This window comes from Lepisosteus oculatus, chromosome 4 (assembly GCF_040954835.1).
Source record: "Lepisosteus oculatus isolate fLepOcu1 chromosome 4, fLepOcu1.hap2, whole genome shotgun sequence".
Classification (NCBI taxonomy): domain Eukaryota; kingdom Metazoa; phylum Chordata; class Actinopteri; order Semionotiformes; family Lepisosteidae; genus Lepisosteus; species Lepisosteus oculatus.
In genome coordinates this window covers 45,571,896-45,589,816 of record NC_090699.1, presented here as the reverse complement: position 1 = coordinate 45,589,816, position 17,921 = coordinate 45,571,896, and the positions used below count along the sequence as shown (strand labels likewise).

At 44.5% G+C, this 17,921-nt stretch overlaps 1 protein-coding gene across 4 annotated transcripts in view; it reads right to left on the bottom strand.

Annotated features, from left to right (window-relative positions):
• Positions 1–17,921, bottom strand: part of LOC102693689 (leucine zipper tumor suppressor 2) — an 84,044-nt gene that overhangs the window by 24,108 nt on the left and 42,015 nt on the right. The window contains exon 1 of one of the 4 annotated variants that reach the window (XM_015347846.2): positions 15,600–15,819. The exons of the other annotated variants lie outside the window; for them this stretch is intronic. The gene's annotated coding sequence lies outside the window, so the exon portion shown is untranslated. Of the gene's footprint in view, positions 1–15,599; positions 15,820–17,921 lie in introns of those variants that run through there. 4 annotated transcript variants of the gene reach the window in all.

The following is a 17,921-nucleotide window of genomic DNA, read 5'->3' as shown; positions in this document are numbered from 1 at the left end:
TCTCACTGTAAGGGTCAAACAGCATTGTTCTGTTAGTTATGAAATGCACCCAAAGCATACACCCCACAAACCACTGAGCACAGCACGGCTCACAGGAACAGACACTTAATGTTCTGGTATGTGACAGGGGAATGTGATCTCAGCCAGAGTCATTCCCAACAGCACAAAGGTTTAGAGACTTTGAGGATGCACAATCCTGGAGCGTGAGTGGCATATTCCGACAGGATTTCCATGAATCTTTGGAAGACTCAAACGCTAAGTTCTACTTGCTCAAAGAGACCAAGAAAATCAACAGGGTTTCATGCGCTTGAGGAAGTAGGGCTGAATATCCCTGATATAACAGAGAAATCTCCATGCATAATAAGTTTAATTGGCAGGTGCTACCAGCCAAGACATGGCTGTCAAACTGCCTAAGGTAACAGAGCAATATTGCTTGCAATGTTGTAAAAATGGTCAAGGAGGCAATTGATAATAATCACAGTAGCTCTGTAAGGCTTGCTTCAATCGCTCAATTCCTTGGTAGATGCTACTCTGAAGGCCAGGTGAGAAAAGCTTCAAGAGCAAAGACTGTTCTTAAGTAGCTGCAAGATATGCCTGATAACAACTTGAAGTATTACACAGTATAAGATGAAATCTAAATCTACTTTCAGTGCTGGTTTTGATAAATAAGCTGAAAGCAAACAGTCGCCCGGTGTCGGCTGCAGAGTTTTACAAGTGTAATTTTGGTTTCCCATCACAGTCTCTCCGGCACACAAACCACACCATGTTAGAAGTGCAGCCCCTGCCGAGCAGTCTGGGAAGCCTGCAGGATCGCCCCCTGCAGGTCATTTTTCTCTCCTAAGTCAAGTCGACTTGCACTGTTGAGACTGCATGGCTGCCTTAGAGACCCCCCACCCTCAAGTGACATTCATCCCTGATCTCACATGTCTCTCCACAACAAGGCTCCCTGCTTCCACATAGCCCATGGTCGCCTGGGTGGTCAGACAGAACAGGATGCGTCCCAATTAGCACCTCTCGCAGCTAATGATATGTGACAAGACAATGAAGGGGTCAGGCCACTAAATAAAGAAAAGGGAATATATTGTGTGTTACTGCAAACATAACTCACTGACCCCATGAGCACTGCAGGAAGCACATCTGTGAACAACAACGACGCAGTGCTTGTCTGTCTTCCTTGGGTCGCAATCTTGAGAATCTCTCTTTCGGAAGTTACGCCATTATGAAAAAAAACATCCAATATATGCTGGCAAACATCCCCTGAATTAAAAAAAAAACATCAATATAGTCCCTTTTCATCCCAAAGAGGGGACCCACTTCATCCCCCACAGAAGTACAGCCCCACTTGGGTATCACACAGTAACCCCACTACACAGGGGATCCGGGGGAGGAGGGAGAACAATTGCTTTATGAGTGGAATTAAGTGGACGGGAGGCCAGATTGTACAAGCCTAGAGTGGAATTGTGCCTGGACACCAGGGTTATACAGTAACTACCTTACTCTCATGAACAGTGACCTAGGATCTTAAATGATAAAAAAATGAGGACCTCAGTTTCATGTGGCACCCAAAGGACAGCGCAGTGTCTCCAGTCACCACAATGGGGCATTTTTTTCAAATTATGGTGCTGAGTAAGGAGTGCCACCCACTGGTCCAGTAATGCCACTTGCAGCAGAAAACTGTTTTTCTTGGAAGTATCTCAGTCTAGTTCCTCATCCTAGTACTGATCAGGTCCAGCCTTGCTGAGCTTCAGCCTACTCAATGTCTACCTAGTGCAAAAGACGTCTTTCTTGGCTCCGAAAAAAACTGAAACAAAGGTTAGATTCAATTACATTTTTACATGATTGAATATCTACCAATATGACCATTCTAGCAACATCATCTAACAAAATCTCTGGGTCATCTTTAAAACTAACAGCTCCTAAATACCTAGGCAACCATTTTTCAAAGGATATTTACAATTACTTTGTTAATATGAACTAATCATATTCATGACCCTCATGAAAGAAACACTGAAACATGATTTCTCAGGTAACCAAACTGCATTCACAAGTGAAAATACTTGCTCCAACAAATTTCTGACTGCACTGACAAAATTTCACCAGCTTCCACCAAAAATCTGACTTGCACTTCACGTCTGATATGCCCAACATCTGATGAAGCCTGGCCATGCAATGCAGTTTCTCAGACAAATAAATAGTTAATCTGTTACCTCCACAGAATTATGGCCAAGCAAGGGTCAATAAACACATTTTTCAGCACTGCTAGGCTTGTGTCTTCAGAGAGAAAAGGTGTGCCTTGAGCCCCTCAAAAAAAGATGATTTTCCTTGAAGAAAAATTTCAGAAACAAAGAGTGCAGTACCGTGCTGTAGCAATTGCGAAAACTCAAGATCCACAAACTGAAAGAACTCTGTGAGTTAATCCACACAAACTGTGTAACTGTCTGTGAAAGTATTTGTAACTTCAAGGGTAAAGAGCTCTAAATTGATTGGAAGTCAGTCAGCAGATAATTTCAGAGGGCTATATATAATGTGAGCACCACATCCCAAGCCAGAATCTCCTTCCAGAGTTTAGCTTGCAGTTTCCGTCACGCATTTATTTTCCAGTACTCTTAGTTTAGCCAAAATTCATTCAATCCAAATTTAAGATCCAACAACCTGAATGAACTATTCAGATTCAGAACTATTCTAAAATTCAGATTACAAATTGCCAGGTATAGAAGAAAATGTGAGTTTTGCAGTTTGGAAGAAATAGTGCACAGATCCAGGGAACAGCCTTGTGTACTTCTGGTTCAGTGCTTCTATGCTTAGTGTGTTGAATGAGCAGCAAATAACACCTCAGTCCTGCCTTAGATACTGGAACTGCTACTGTACATTCCACATCACTGGCTCAGATTGGGGCGTGTGCATTACAATTTGGGTTCCTAAGTTTCTTTATCAATATAGAGGTACAAACACAAGGTCTAAAACTCTGCCCGTGCCCGAATGAGAAGCAAACAGGCATGGCATATAACCTTACTCTTATCAGGACCCGACAAGTCTTTGTCAAGACCTGGAATTATCTTCTTTAGAACTGCACACACGCTTTTGTGACCCTGTGATAAGCCCAAGTGGCTGCAGCCCCCAATGCTCAGCTGACGTCATGCCAAGAACGTGTCCTGTTGCCAAGAGCAATGACAGACGTCAAAGATGGGAACATCAGGCCACTGTAAGTTTACCAACAGAGGTGTGGCGCAAAAAAATTGGTCCCATTCTGAAACACAATAATAATAAGGATCTGGGACAATGGGACAATTTCAGTTCTGAATGAGAGTCAGGACACATGGAAAAGGCCTGGAATACAGGATTGTCCTCTCTCAAACTGGACATATGGTGACCTTATAAATTGACCATAATACCTTTATCATATACAGAGACCCACTACATACAAATTAGGCAGTCCCTCAAAACATCGGCCCTGACATCACTGTCTGTGACTGCTCCGTTTTGCATTCGGTGTTGTAAAACCACCGTAGGGTGCATTTCTAATTGCCATGGCTATAAACGAAAAAAATGGAAAAAGTTATCTATAAAAAATGATGATAGAGCTTTCCTGTTCCAGACCACGAAGGAATGGTGCCCACTGGCCTGACTGATTTGCAACCGTATCATTTAAACCTCAAAGTCTTGATTAGATAGTTCCTGATCCAAGCTCTCTTCTGGTGAGAACGCTGTGTGTCAAGTTAATTACAGTGGGGCAGTGTTAAAAAGCCCATTAAGGGCATGGAGGCCTGTGGGCCTTGTGTGACCAAAAAGGAAAGTCAGCCCTGACCTCTGGAATGATGTCTGATATACTGAGCAAAACCAAAAAGTCCAGTCTATTGACAGGTTACATCGAGTACAACGGCAATCATTTACAGTGCCTTGCGAAAGTATTCGGCCCCCTTGAACTTTTCAACCTTTTGCCACATTTCAGGCTTCAAACATAAAGGTATAAATTTTTTATTTTATGTGAAGAATCACCAACAAGTGGGACACAATTGTGAAGTGGAACGAAATCTATTGGATTTTTGAAACTTTTTTAACTAATAAAAAAATGAAAAGTGGGGCGTGCAAAATTATTCGGCCCCCTTGCGTTAATACTTTGTAGAGCCACCTTTTGCTGCGATTACAGCTGCAAGTCGCTTGGGGTATGTCTCTATCAGTTTTGCACATCGAGAGACTGAAATTCTTGCCCATTCTTCCTTGCAAAACAGCTCGGGCTCAGTGAGGTTGGATGGAGAGCGTTTGTGAACAGCAGTTTTCAGCTCTTTCCACAGATTCTCGATTGGATTCAGGTCTGGACTTTGACTTGGCCATTCAAACACCTGGATACGTTTATTTGTGAACCATTCCTTTGTAGATTTTGCTGTATGTTTGGGATCATTGTCTTGTTGGAAGATAAATCTCCGTCCCAGTTTCAGGTCTTTTGCAGACTCCAACAGGTTTTCATCCAGAATGGTCCTGTATTTGGCTGCATCCATCTTCCCCTCAATTTTAACCATCTTCCCTGTCCCTGCTGAAGAAAAGCAGGCCCAAACCATGATGCTGCCACCACCATGTTTGACAGTGGGGATGGTGTGTTGAGGGTGATGAGCTGTGTTGCTTTTACGCCAAACATATCGCTTTGCATTGTGGCCAAAAAGTTCGATTTTGGTTTCATCTGACCAGAGCACCTTCTTCCACATGTTTGGGGTGTCTCCCAGGTGGCTTGTGGCAAACTTTAGACGAGACTTTTTATGGATATCTTTGAGAAATGGCTTTCTTCTTGCCACTCTTCCATAAAGGCCAGATTTGTGCAGTGTAAGACTGATTGTTGTCCTATGGACAGACTCTCCCACCTCAGCTGTAGTTCTCTGCAGTTCATCCAGAGTGATCATGGGCCTCTTGGCTGCATCTCTGATCAGTCTTCTCCTTGTCTGAGCTGAAAGTTTAAAGGGACGGCCAGGTCTTGGTAGATTTGCAGTGGTCTGATACTCCTTCCATTTCAAGATGATCGCTTGCACAGTGCTCCTTGGGATGTTTGAAGCTTGGGAAATCTTTTTGTATCCAAATCCGGCTTTAAACTTCTCCACAACAGTATTACGGACCTTCCTGGTGTGTTCCTTGGTCTTCATGATGCTCTCTGCGCTTTCAACAGAACCTTGAGACTATCACAGAGCAGGTGCATTTATACAGAGACTTGATTACACAGGTGGATTCTATTTATCACCATCAGTCATTTAGGACAACATTGGATCATTCAGAGATCCTCGCTGAACTTCTGGAGTGAGTTTGCTGCACTGAAAGTAAAGGGGCCGAATAATTTTGCACGCCCCACTTTTCATTTTTTTATTAGTTAAAAAAGTTTCAAAAATCCAATAGATTTCGTTCCACTTCACAATTGTGTCCCACTTGTTGGTGATTCTTCACATAAAATAAAAAATTTATATCTTTATGTTTGAAGCCTGAAATGTGGCAAAAGGTTGAAAAGTTCAAGGGGGCCAAATACTTTCGCAAGGCACTGTAGATCTGATTCCAACAGATTCCCAAACACTTAAGCTCTGCTTAAGTTGCTGGAGTACAAGCATCTTTTCAATATCCTGAGCCAGCAGGCTAGCTCCTGGGAAAAAACACCCACACTACAGTACAGCACCTTTAGAGACAGATTGCAAGGCAAATGAACATTTTGACAAAGTAGGCCACATATTCACCTCAACTACCAATTGCACTGACCTGTATGAGCTTTGACACTGGTAGTAGAAATGGCTCCATAGATGAATAATAATTACAAGTGCTTGAATTGAAAGATAATAATAATAATAATAATAATAATAAACTTTATTTTATATAGCGCCTTTAAAGGTGGCTTCTCAAAGCGCTTTACAGGATGACAATAACAATAAATAAGAAGACTACAACAATAAATAAGAAAATTTCACAAGATAGGACACAATTATAATTACAACAATACAACAATAATAATAGAGGAGACCGTGGAAGATGGTATAAAGAAGAGCAGAGGGGTGAAGAATGGAACCAGTTAAGTAAAGGCTTTTCTGAAGAAGAAGGTTTTGAGTCTGGATTTGAAGGAGTTTAGAGAAGGTGACTCTCTAATATCCTTGGGCAAAGAGTTCCAGAGCTTGGGGGCATAGCAGGCATGCTTCACTTTTGTAAAGAACAAGCAGATGGGACCTCTGACTCATCTACAGGACGGCACCTCATACAGTACCGTGTCCCCTGTCACCATACTCAGGCATTGGCTTAGAAATACTGCGCCAAAAAGAAGAGCGCCACCTACTGGTCTAGCAACATTTTGAGTTTATAGTGATCAGTATACAGAATAAACCTGAAGAGAACGTACACAGATTTGAGTGTTACTTTATCGACCCACTTTGTACTGTCCAAGTTTCTTTCAGTGAAATGTTCAAAACGTACAGTTTAATGAAGTGTTCAGGGACTCTGCAAACCGAAAATGAGCTCACAAACCCGGAAACAACTTCACTGTTTCAACACCTCATGCTGTCAATTGCTTGGAAGAAGAATTGGACATTGAATCTACCAGTTATGTGAAAGGGGGAAATCATGGGTGATTTCAGAACGGTTCCTCTAGAATGAAGCTGTTTGCAACATTACGGATTCTTAGAAAATAAGATTAGTTGAAGAGAAGCAAATGTGATGAAATAGCTTACGAGAAAAAAACCCAAACATTTTTATCATACCATTTTAGGGTTTAAATCTGAACGTAAACAAAGATGTACATCCAGTACTGAGGTGTGAAGTGAGCAGCTGCAAACAGCAGGCTTCCATCCAATTAAGGTTTAAAAACGGTATTATAAACAGTCATTTGACTGTTCCTGAGCCACTACCACGCTATGTATATATGCACTGTATATATAAAATGCCCCAGGGTTTCAGACTTAAAATATACAGGAAATGCATACGAACAGAATAATCATGTAGTGATGATAATCATATGGTGTATAATAATGACAGTAATAATTATCATAATTATTAAAAGGATAATTATGTTATGTGGTTACAAACAGCTTTAAAAATATGTTTGGGCCCTTTTTTAATGAATATTCTAGTTGTCAAGGTTATATTGTCAGAACTGCAGTCCCATTCACACTTGCTCTGAGTTCCTGGCACATTGAGCCCAATTTACTTTGTCCAACAGGTCTACAAAACCAGTAAAGCCAGAGCAGTGCTGAGACTAAATTTATTGGAGACAGACAAGCAGTCTATATACATCTGTAATGGGTTGGCAATTGTTCATGGACAAGTTTTGTTTTATGACCAACTTGTCTCAGTTATACCCTTTCATTCAGTCTTGCTCCTCTTTGGCAGGGAGTGGTTGCCATGGTGTTTTGAGGCCTACAAAGTGTAGGCCTGGAGAGTAGCCTCAATGTGAGAGTGTTTCTTGGAGCTGACAAAGGGGGGCAGACTGAACCCTTAGCATCTCAAAGCATCTGGGCTCTATTAATCCCCCGAGTGAAGGACAAGCTGGAAGCCTCACACACATTTCTAGATAGACAAATAGGCTTTAGATAAACAGAGGCCACATTACATCCTCTGGCTGCTTTTTTCCGTGAAGAAAGCGGGAAGCATGAATGAACTGGAAAGCAGATGCAGGGCACGATGCATTTGGCTTAACCACAAAGATGAAGGCAAGGTGCCATCTGGGTGGACAGTGGTGGTCAGCGGATTTTGTGGTAACACTGTGGGGATATTGTTTCAAACCCAATGGTTCAAGAGCTCATGCAGGGGGAATTGCCAGGCTGGCCAGGCCCATGCTTGTCTGTGGAAAATCACTGAGCTCACTCAGAGTAGGGAGGAAACCACTGGGAGGAAACAGTCCACGCTGGCAACAACTCAGCCCAACCTACGGACCTCTGTCCTTTCACAATTTATTCCTAAGCCAAGAGCTTTGGTTTATATTGAAAGCATTTTACTCTTCAGGAACATAATTTTGTTATTTTCAATCTGTTTTTCAAGGTTCCAAACGAGATGCAAACACATTCCTATTGCACGGCAACATGATCCATTTCGGGATTCATCAACTTCATGATCTACACAGAAAAACAATATTCTGAATTATTCTTACCTTAATGGGAAATCTAAAACAGGTTTTATGAGTCACACATGCAATTTTTTTACAATGAACACTTCCCACAGTTAATTTCACCACACCAAAATGACTGATCCTTCTCACATATTGACTATTAAAACATATAAAATCACCACTGTGTTTGGAATAAAGTGGTTATTAATAAATTTATGATGTACTTTAAAACAATAACAGCACCAATTTAGAATTATAGGGTTTCACAATTTTATCCAAAATGGTAGGTTAACAGTTTTAAATAGGAATTAAAACTCAGAGAATGTGTGCCACCTGATGTGAAACAGAGCCCTGTGCAAGTCCAATTGAGATACGGAGTGCTCAAACACATCCCGAAACCTTCCGCAACAGTCCAGGAAGATATGCAGAAAGAATACCGTATCTATGAGATGCGTACTGAGATTCTGCCAGTTGTCACCAATCATGTTCATTTAAGTTTCTACAAAATAACCTCTACTGGGATGACCCCGAGCCTCAGACCTGCGGGACACTCTGAGCTGCTGCAGACATACATCTGACCCGCTACTGAGCCAGGACTCTGGTGTGGTCATCAGGTGTGGGCCCCTCACTCTGCCTCTGGAAAGGCAAACGTTTCTCTGATGAGCAAGCAAGCAACGCTCCTTCTGCTCATCAATAAGAGTTCTGTTTGAAGGAACTAGTCTTGTGTTCAGCATCATTGGCTAATGACTCCCTGAAGAAGTATAGCTCTCATGCTTTAGAATAACATCTAGTCCTGCCTTACTATAAAAAGCAAGTCTTGACCCAGAAATAAAATGCACAAAAGGGAACAGGCATAAACACAGTAGCATGTGATGCATCAGCTAACTGTTAACATCTACAGTAAATGCCTAGATGCTATCTTTTAGTCAAGATTTCACTCTGTTTTGGGGTGCAAAATGAATACGCAAGCACTAGAGTGATACATTTTCAAGTGACCCAAACGTGAAAATTATCTTGTTTGAAAGCTGTTCAGCACATATGACTACCCTTTGTTAAGTGCACTGAGAAGTTCTGAATCATTCAGCTTGAACAGACGGCGAAGAAATAAATCATAGCAACTGCGTCAGGCTGCTGTGTGCACACACGCACACTCACATGCACAGAAAACTGGAGACTGGGAATGATGGGACTGTTCAGATGGCTAAAACCTCAACATGTCACCTTCCTAGAATACCCACAGAGCACCAGCACTCTGTACTACGAGGTCATTAAGTACAGTACCCAGACACTTTTATTACAGCTCGCTGTAATTCCTGGGATCAATCACACTACTGCTGAGCGAACTGCTTGGTCTCGTGAAGCACCTATTTCACCAGCTACACTCCTCCAAGAGCAGCACAAACCTCCAGATGCGCTGCTCCCCCAGCGTCAGGGCGGGCTCTGAAGACAACACCAGTTAAACAGAAACACGTGAGGGTGCTGGCATGAAGCAGGGCTTGGGGGGATAGGTCAGTGGGTTGCGTAATCACGCAGCCTGCAGCAACAGCTAAAAATAGGCAGTCGAAGACATTTACTGTAACTCAAGACAAACGAACACAATATGCAGGCGCAAACCCAGGCGCTGGAAAACAGAGGCAAGGTCGAGTACAGAAAGGAACATAAGAAAAAAAGAACAGGACAAGAGGAGGGGATTCTACCCATCTAACACGCGTGGAAGTTAGTATCTCAACTGATCTGAGGATCTAATCCGTTTCTTGAAAGAAGCCAAAGTATTGGTTTCAACATCATGGCTGGGTAGTTAGTTTCATACTCCTACAACTCTTTGGGTAAGGACACACCTCCTATTCTTGTGCACTTCTGCGTAGATTCCACTTGTGCCCTCTTGGTTTGTGTTTCACTGTCGGTTCTAAAGAGGTTCTCTGGGTTGACTTTATTAATGCCTTTGAGGATTCTGAATTCTTGAATCAGGTCCCCCCATAGTCTTTTCTATGTTCAAGACTGAAAAGGTTCAGTCTAAAAACTAAAACTACTGTAAAAAAAAAACTAACAGTAACACCAACAGCTAGCTATAACACCCCGCAACTTACAACTGGCAACACACTGAAGCTCAGAAGGTGTGAGCCTAGCCAGCACCTGGATGGGAGACCTCCTGGGAAAAACTTAAGTTGCTGCTCAAAGAAGTGTTAGTGGGGCCAGCAGGGGGTGCTCACCCTGCCTTCTGTGTGGGTCCTAATGCCCCAGTATAGTGAAAGGGACACTATACAGTAAAAAAAAGGTGCCGTCCTTCGGATAAGACATAAAACTGAGTTCCTCACTCTCTTTGGTCATTAAAAATCCCAGGGAGTTTCTCGAAAAGAGTAGGGGTGTCATCCCAGTGTCATGGCCAAATTTCCCATTGGCCCTTACCAATCATGGCCTCCTAATAATCCCCATCTATGAATTGGTTTCATCACTCTGCTCTCCTCCCCACTGATAGCTGATGTGTGGTGAGTGTTCTGGTGCACTGTGGCTGCTGTCACATCATCCAGGTGGGGCTGCACATTGGTGGTAGTGGAGGGGCGTCCCCATTACCTGTAAAGAGCTTTGAGTGGAGTTAACAGAAAAGAGCTATATACAGAAAGTTTATATAGTAATTATAAGTAATTATAATAATTACTTGTTTAGAAGGTAATAAACCGGAACTATCACAGAGGAATACTTCAAAAGAGGCCACAAGTCTGAAGTTTCATCTAAGGGACACAGCACAGGAGTTCAGGGTAACTCAGAGTGAGTAGACCCTGGGACGCACAGCCTGAATTCAGGACAGTCAGCAGGCTATATGGTCTCCTACGAGAAGGTGGAGTTGAAGTGCTGTCAGACTTCTATCAGTTCTAAAAAAGTTACTGACTAAGCAGAAGCGTCTCTCCTGTCATCTAACCAGTAATCACTATGTACTGTTCAGCTGCAGCAGCTGTGGGCAGCCTGAAGGACACTGGGCAATGCCAAAGTACACAATGTACACATTTCAAAAAGCTCTCCTGATAAAAGCAGGACTGGGAGACAAAAAAAAGGCCTCGTCTCATGGCAAGTGCTTAAATTGGATTTACTGTTTCGCAACAGTCTAAGAAAACACTGGAAAAAAGAGACCGACACGTTTTACAAAGTGAACAAAGGATCCCTGTTGTCTTATTACAAAGGAGCAAGCACAACTTTTTAACACCAATTAAATTGCAGACAATTCTGAAGAACATATGACTCCTAAAAACTGCTTTCAATTTACAGAATATAGCATATACAGTATGTCAAACAGCAGGATTTAAGGAATTTTATTCCATCCTCAATAGCATCTTTGCAAGTGTAGGTGGCCTTGTACTGTAGGTGGACAGTCAAGCAGATCCCAGTATTATGCTCTGAATCTGCCTGTTTCAGCTGCATCGATTATTGGAAATTGTTGGGGAGATGTGAAAACATGGGTGGTGCAGTGGTGTGCATTGTTGCCTTGCAGCACTGGGGCCCTGGGTTCAGTTGCTGGGGTGCTATCTGGGTGTTTGCGGGGTTTTCCTCCCAAAGACACGCAAGTAGGTTAACTGATTTCTGGGAAAACTGGTCCTGGTGTGAGTGTGCGCCCCATAATGGACAGGTGTCCTTTCTAGGGTGACACACCCCGCTTAGAGCTGGTTGCTTGCCGGGACAGACTCTGGCTCCCCCGTGACCCTGAACTGGATAAAGTGATTAGACAATGGATGGACAGATGGATAAAACAGTTTCCAGCTCTAAAATTGTGAGAGTGTGAGCTAGGGCATGTGTGATCTCTCTCCAGACAGAAAGAGAAGGCCTTCCTCCACTGCCCACAGCCTGCCTAAAGCCCTCCCACTCCTGGTATTTCATATTAAAGGCACTGAGGCAGATCTGTACAGGCCTGGGGGGGCTCTTGTTTACAGAGCTGCTAATGAAAGCAGGACTGGCGACAGCCGAGGGGAGGGGGGAGACACAGGTTCCCACTGACAAGCTTTCAGGACCGAGCAGAGATGTGGGAGGGGATCCCAGCATCCCGGCTCTACTCTCTGTGAACTGTTTCACAAAGGAGCACATACCACTCACACCAAAAACACCATTAGAGGCCTGTCATCGCGGGGGAAGAACCGCATTTTACGAATGCAGTCTTGACAAAGGGGCGCTGTACGATGCAGTTAATTGCAATGTGTGCCTTTAGTTCTCAAAAAGCTCTCAGAATAGTCTTCTTGCAGAAGGGTTCTCATACAGACCTCTGCCCTTTTAACTAAAAAGAAACCCGCTTTACAAAAGTAACTCAAACATCAAATGTGACATAACAACAAGCACCAAAGAGAGAAGGCACCAACATGGCAGTAGCTGGTACCTTGGCCTTAAGCCTGATCTAGATGTGCTGGCAGGAGATACACTGCTGAGTGTGGAGAACTGTATTTTCTCCGCAACATGCACATTGTAATTGACAAGACTCTTAAACCTAAAAATGAATATGAAAAGACACGCAACCTCCTTCCCGATTATCTCATAGGAAAATAATAACCTATTTACCTCTTTTTCAGATATGGTGCATTCCACAGCTCATGCATCCCAGCTAAAACAGATGTCCTGGAGCCTTAGTCATAGGAGACCCAACATCACTACCTCAAATTACACGTATAAGTCACATTTAATACAAAGTAGACAGATTCAGAGTCATTCACGGGGAAAAAGACCTTCTCTTCATGGTGAAAAACACTGTGAGGCACAGGGTTTGGGAGAATCGTGTGATGGGGTGATCGATCTAGAAGACGACCCTCACCCCCCTATCTCCACACACAGCCCCGGCTCCCTATAGCGAGCACAGAGAGGGAGGAACACATCCTCCGGACTCCTTCTTCAGGCCAGTCTAAATCCTCCCACCCACCAACAGAGGCAGAATAAAGACCTAAATCCCAAACAGAACATGTGACTCCAGAACATTTGGGACTGGGGAAGAGACAAGAGAGCTCCTGGCCCTTTCTAAAGAAATCAGAAACTCCCCCACCTGTTTCAGCTCCTTGCTGACTTACAGGTCTGTTCTCACTGCAAGAATAATGGTTTTGACACCTTTATCAGACTACCACTTCTAGCCATAGTTATAAATACTAATTATACAATTTCTTACTTCTGTTCTACCTTTACTGTTGACCCTTCCCCAAGCTTCGGCTCAATCTGTCCTGCTCAGTCACAGCGTCTTACAAAACCCCACCAGGACCAGGCGGAGATCGGGGAGTTTCTCATGCAGACACTGACTCAGCCTGGATTGTTTTCCAAGTTCACCGATTTTCACATTGGCATTTATGTGTGAAAGGAAAAAAAAATGTGTTCTGTTGATTTGCTTTTTCCAAGACAGAGCAGGATCAGCCCCCAACCTCCCAGGAACTGAGCTGGAACCCAGGCTCTCTACACACTTCCGCTGCTAACTGGGGCTATGGGATACCACAGCAGTTTTCAGGAGCAATCCGGGCCACTGCCAGAGAAAGGATCTCAACAGGATAACAATAAAATAACTTTTGCTGTTTCTTAGCGGGTGCAAAACCCATTTCATAAACATGTTCCATGAAAAATTTGTCAGGAGACTGCCCACCACAGTGATGATTTGTTCTGTAGAGCCCAAATTGGATTAGTGAGTCACAGCTATACTGTGTGTGTGGCACCTTCCTCGGAGACAAACGCAGTGCAGGAAATCCCTGGAAATCATGTGATACAGCACCCCTCAATCCTGACAGGTCCTTCATCAGGCACGGGTCCAAATTACATCACTCTCCAAAGATTCTCGATGGGTTATGAGTTATTAGTAACACTATATGACTTGTTTAAATCAGTTAAAGCTGGAGGTTACAGTTTCCCACATTTTCCATTTTCTCCCAAGGTGACACCTGTAGCTCACCTCTGTGTTAGCAAGCAACGAAAGAGAGAGAACCCCATATGCTGGAGTCCACTTACAGAACTTCTGGACCACAGCTCCCAAACTGGACTTCAAGCCTTTGGTGATGAAACAGGAGCCTCATTTTAATTTGCTCTGATGTGGTATAACAACAGTGAGGTTCCTGTTGGAGCTCCTGTTTTAACTCTTCATCACTTTCTCTCATCACACTACCTCAGGGACCCCAGATAGCTACTCTGCTGCACTACTACACAGCACACACCCAGCCGGTGTCCTCACCGCTGAACACGCTGCCTCTGGGACCCCAGATAGCTACACTGCTGCACAATAACACAGTGCACACCCAGCTGGTGTCCTCACCGCTAAACACGCTGCTAAAGGGACCTCAGATAGTTACACTGCTGCAAAATAACACAGTGCACACCCAGACGATGTCCTCACCACTGAAAACAAGGTTCAGGGAACCCAGATCATAACACCACTACACTGCAGAACTGTGAATTCGGTCAATTTCAGCTGGCAACAAAGAGCTGATAAAGAGGAGAAGTTTCACAACAGCTCTAGCAAAATAAACTTGCTTTGAGAAGCCTGCAGAGTAAACAAGCACCAGTTGCTGACACCAGCCAGGATCCTTACCATTCATTTTGCAAAAGCACTTTCAAGTAAAACCAAAGAAACACACTCTAAATAATAATTACCATTAACACAGTTAATAAAAATGCACCAGTCTATGAATCTGAAAGAAGACCCGGTAGCTTTTTCAAACAGATGTTGTCCTCGGACATAGTACCCCTTCAACACTAGCAGGCCTGAAGTACCCCTTTGTTTACAAGCAGTGGACACAGGATCATAGCCTCCATCCAGGCCAGTTATCAGCGTGCTGTCCTAGGACGAGCCGAACATACACTCTTTCTTCTGCCTCCGAGTTAACACACATACAACTTTTATTTCCATCTCAAACTTCCACCTTTAAAGCCTGCCTCCCGGCTGCCACAAAAGATGAAAGATGGTTTCTTCCCCAAGCACTGATCAAATATCAGCGACATTACCAAGTCCTTTAAAGTGGAAAAAAAAAATCCTGGGAGTTACAGTAAAACACATCAACTAGAGGCCTTTCTGAAGTCTCCTATTCCACAGCACACACAGGCAGAGTTTGCGATAAATAATTCTTTAACTGTCTCTCTCTTTCCTCCCAAACACCCTTGGCAAACTCTACATTCCTCGCGTGGTTTCCTCTGCATGTAACTGTCTGCGCCTTTTTCGGTTTTAAAGTCAGCAGACAAAGAACCCCTCACATCAAATCACTTTTCCAACAGCTGAGCTTAAAAAAAATGTTGCCCCATCAGGCGTCATATTTTAGTTAGCCGTTTGGCAATATCGATTCCATCTTCTTTTTTCAGGCAGCTACACCACTCTCCCAGAATCACCGTTTCACACGGCTGACACCCTGACGGGGAGTTCTTACGCTGGAAACTTGTTGAAATCTGAAGACGCCTGCCCTTTCCCACCCCCCTCTCTCCCACCCCATCACTGGACTCGCAGCCCCACAGAGAAGTGTGCAGTTCATTCAGACACTGCACTTTCTCCCCCACGCCTCTCTCCCCTTCTCCCTGACTCGCTGGAGTGAGCGAGGTCTTTGCCGGCACGTACCCCTGACCGGCTCCTGCATGGCTGTCTCCTGTCCTCGGGAAGCCCGCACAGACCCAGCTGGAACTGAAGCCACTCGAGACTGCTCTGCCTCCCTCGCTGGCTCTCTCTCTCTCTCCTCTTTCCCGAACTTATCCTTCCCTTTGTGTGTGCGCGCCTCCTCCGGTGGCGTTGGAGCGTGTGTGCGCTCAGAGAGCAGCACAAGGAGTTTGAATGAGATCTCCCCCTCTTCCCTCCCCTTCCTCTCCTCTTCCAGTGTCTGCCCTGGCACCACCCCCACCTCTCTTCTCTCCTCCCTCCCCTCTCACTTTCTGTCCCGGCCTCCTCCTCCCCCTCTCTCCCTCTCACTCACACACAGGTTCCCTTCTTCCAAACAGCCCTGGCTTGTGCTCTCTCTCAGTTTGCCTTCACATCCCCCAGCCCAAGCAGCTGAAGGAGGAGGAGAAGGCCCAGGGGCCTCCATTACTAATATTCTCGATTAACCCAGCGCAGGGAAAAAAAGGGTTAATGCCGTGCACTGCGTTGGCCAAACTTTTCTAAATGACAACCTTATGAAAGTTTACCAAGATGAAGACACGCAACATTTAGAAAGCCCCATGGTTCTCAGCAAATGTCACCACGGGGGACGTTGCCGGAGGCCTCCTCAGCTGTTTCGCAGTGGAAGCTTGACTTTTCACAGGATCTCTGTGAAAATCCAGCCCAAATTCTAACGTGACACAGCTCAACCATCTGTTAGATTTTTGTCTCGCAAGGCGAGCTGCTCGCAGGACTGGCTTCCAGGGTGTCAAGATCTTCGCCCACGATGATGAACGGCTTCAGTCTGTTTGTTTTGGAAAATTCCGTCTCCAGAGCAAATTGACTTCGATGCATGCACAGATCCCGTTACCGACCCACAGATTCATATTCTTGCACACAGGAATGGGGTGCTCAGCTCCTGTACAGTACTGTAGGTGGTGCTTTCAGGAGCGGCCAGGTGCCTGCAGCTCCCAACAACATCAGTGTCTCACGTGTCCTGCCTCACAAAGCAATGCCTTCTAAGTGAAAGTGCTGGCGTCACTGGCGTTTCGTGCCTGATGGCCATAGAGTAAACTTTGCGTGTTTACAGAGTGATGTGGCCTTAAGCAGGAACTATCCTGATTTCCACATAGGCACACAGTCATACACAGAAAGACACAGGCTTAGCGATGTTGCCTCTGAAGCTGTTTCTTTCAGAATAAACTAGCAGCAGCAGCGTATCTGCTGTAATTGGAAGTGGCTGACAGGTGAATGACACAGCCTCTGTAACTGCAAACGGCATCTTTTTTTAATCAGGATAAAAAACGGGGCTCTTCAGAATACAGCACTCTGCCCACGGATGTCAACTCCTCACCCTTTTCAGAGTGAATTACTTGACACAGTCACAAGAGTGTGGCGGCGTGCTGCAGGCTTGTACGTGTGTGTTCTGCCCCAGGCACAGTGGAAACGAGTTGGTTTGACAAGCACAGGCTGTCCCCAGGCAAGGTATGTTAGCATATGACACAAGTGCACAACACCTCCAAGATTAAGTATGATAAACACCGTGTCCCATAAATTCTACAAGCATGTGCCTGATGTCTAACTGCTTCTAAGCTGGTGTAGCTCTACATGACTAATATGCAATATTATGCCCATTTTAAAAAGCATCAGAGGAGGGGGGGGGGGGCTTTTCATTAGCAGGGGGAGGTGTGACAGTTTTCAAGAAAAGAAATGAATTTCCTTGAGTTTCTATTAAGAGAAAAAACCTCCCCCTACTAAGGCCACCATTAAAAATAATGATGTGAATGGACTTTCTTTTTCAAAGCAAAATAATAACATTCTCGGACAAAAGCCAAAGATCTTGTCTAATCCCCTCGAAATGAGTGATGTGATTAGCCTGAGCTGGCTGTAGCAGCTCAGCCACACAGAGCCAGACCGAGATCCGCATAATGAGAGGCCTGCTATCTTCTAAAGAAACCCCCCAGCCAGGGTCCTGCCACTTAGCGCTTTCTGTCCGGTTACAGGACAGGGGGAATGGGAGGGGGCAGAAAGCGAGATCAGGGGCCCTGTGGTTAGAGGGGGACCAAGCCACTTTAAAATCAGCAGCCTTGAACACCAGAGACACAACATCAGCCTCGATACGAAACAGTACCTTGTACTTAAGCAGGTCCTGATTCATGTTCATTCTAAGTGATCACAGTTAGGACTCATCTACACCTCTGGTTTCATCAGGAGAGGGATGTAGGCTGAAACACCAACCACATGAAGCAAGCACTTCCTCGCACCACATGTCGTGCGACACCGGCTGTAGAGTTACACTTTCTCTCAGGG